The following is a 2621-nucleotide window of genomic DNA, read 5'->3' as shown; positions in this document are numbered from 1 at the left end:
CAATATAAAACACGTGTGATAAAAATCATGTTAGCTGGTTTCCTTGCCGGGTTCATATAGAGGCATAAACTTTATAAGTAAAAGCCTAAATACAGCATAATAATTTGAATTATATTGTACTATTAAGGGTATATTAATACAATTGTTTAATTGTAGTCATTTTTACTTTTACGATGCGTAGTTTAATGTTTTTCATATTTGATTCTACAACTTTTGGAATTTTGCAAGAGTCCGTCTCTAAGTGATATGTCCTCAAGGCAAACTTCAGATTATTTTCCTTTATTTCTTTTCCCCATTCACCCATTAGTCAATCGGAGAATCATATAAATTTTACTATCAATCTAAAAGGCTTTCACATAATAAAGGTTTCCATAATCAAGTAACATCTTTTCCGGCTAATAAAAAGTGTGAATTTTTAATTGCACTTCAGCGAGAGAGTTTTCCAGCTGTTTCAGCTGTGTGAATTTTCCACAAACTGGACACTAAATGTCCAAAACGGTTGTCTCATAAAAAGACGAGTTTTATGTGCGTTCCAAATGCATTTCCTTTGTCACTTTGAAGACGATCCCATGTGTGTTTTGTTAACCATACAGGATGACTTCCTTTCGGGCAGCAGCCGTTCGCTCAGTTCCCAGGCATTTTTTACAACCTGCCGCTTGACGGCGATGCTCGACTTGATGTCGATGCTGCAATTAATTACACAGCATTTTCCATTTTCAAGTGTGCAATCACTTGTCCCACTCTCCATCTCCATCTCTGCATCTCTCTCTCTCTCTCTCTCTCTTTCTCTCATTTCCACGCTTCAATCTTCTGCGGGCTCGTCATCTTTGTTGTTCTGCTCTTAAACGTTTTCCAAGAAACGCAGCCAATGGCATAGACCGAAAACAAAGATCGAAATCGAGCGATCTCGAGGCACATTTCTTGTAGTTAGAGCCTTCTGCTCAGCGGATGTGGCGCACATTTTCCAAGCCATTCTCCGCCTGCTGCCTGCTGCCTGTCGCCTGCTCGCCTGCCTTTCGACCTGCTTATGAGTGTGCATCAATCTGCGGCAGTGTTGCCAGCCCCGACAATTTCCCGCTAAATCTAGCTTCTTTTTTTTTTTGGGTGTAATATGTTGCTCAGATATTTCATAACTTGTTAATAATAGACATATTTAAGGTTGATTTATGTTTACTTAAATACCTATTAAGTTTGACAGCTTGGAAAATGTACCAAAATATTTAATTTTTAGTCATTTTTACCACAAGCGAAATTCAACATTTTTCTTAGTAACCACTTTGAACTATTTATTTCTTAAAAAGTGGCTGTATTTTTAACTTGGCTTCTTTTTTGGCTATTTTACTGTCTATTAAAACCTATTCCTGTTCATCACTGCAGAGTGCGTGTGAGTTTCTAGCTTTAACTCCGCCCTAACCCCGAGGCGGCAACAACTTTAACTACAGATACGTGGCTCATCTGCACACTCAATGTGCGTGTGTGTGTGTTTGTGTGTGTATCAGTGATAGTTAATTGATAAAATTTCACATTCCACAGCATGGGCAACAGATGAAGCCACAGCAGCGCACTCACACACACTCTGCTTATCCTGGAGGCATCGATGAGGATTGTTGCCCCGATCGCTGCTTGGATTGTTGCTTCGATCTGCCATATCGATATACTCGCTGTACTCCACTCAGTTGCACAATGCACTCGTCTCGCATGAAATATGAAACCTTTCCCAATATGTCTGTGTGTGTATGTGTGTGTGTTCATCTGTGGTAAAGGAACCTGCTCTCCTCGTGTAAAACACTTGTGGAGAATCAGTCAGTTTTCAACCCCTAAGTGCAGACATTTTTTTCTATACCCTTTAAATTGGGTTGTATGGGGTATCTTGAAATTGTACAAGTTAGCTACGCTTTTCATATGTAATTTAAGAGTTTGTCTACCAAGTTTATTGCATTTGATATTCGTTTACCTAATATCGATACAAATCGATTAACGATAGTAATAAAAGTCACAATATGAGTGTTACAGCTAATCAATTTAGTAGAACTGCAACATGATATTATAACTGTATATTCTATATTATAAAGAAATTATATTTATTTCATTTGATATGCGTTTACCTAATATCGATACAAATCGATTAACGATATCAATAAAAGTCACAATACGAGTGTTACAGCTAATCAATTTAGTAGAACTGCAAGATGACATTATAACTGTATATTCTAGATTATACAGAAATTATATTTAGATCGATTTAGAAGCAGAAAGTTATTTAAGTTATCATTTAATCATATTCCAGCCATGCAACATGATTAGTTGCATATCTAATTACGACAGTTCTTTATCGATTATAGGGTATCTGCAAGTCGAGCTCTCTCTATATATTTCTTCTGTTGTGTTGCTTTGTGTTCTGCTTGGATGCATTTTTGCTGTCTCGTTTTCGTTTCATTTCGTTTGGCTTGGTTTGGTTTGGTTTTTGGGCGCAAATTAGAACACGAAACTCACAAGTCGCATTCCGGGCACCACTGGCATAATCCTGGCCGGAGGGCGATCATCGATTTGTAGGCGATCGGGTCTTTGATTTTGGATCGGTGTGTTTTTTCCCGTTCTTACTTTGCTCTTTTGTTCGTCTT

This window comes from Drosophila grimshawi, unplaced genomic scaffold (genome assembly GCF_018153295.1).
Source record: "Drosophila grimshawi isolate 15287-2541.00 unplaced genomic scaffold, ASM1815329v1 contig_1377, whole genome shotgun sequence".
Classification (NCBI taxonomy): domain Eukaryota; kingdom Metazoa; phylum Arthropoda; class Insecta; order Diptera; family Drosophilidae; genus Drosophila; species Drosophila grimshawi.
The sequence above is the reverse complement of the archived record's forward strand: the minus strand, read 5'-3'. Positions refer to the sequence as shown.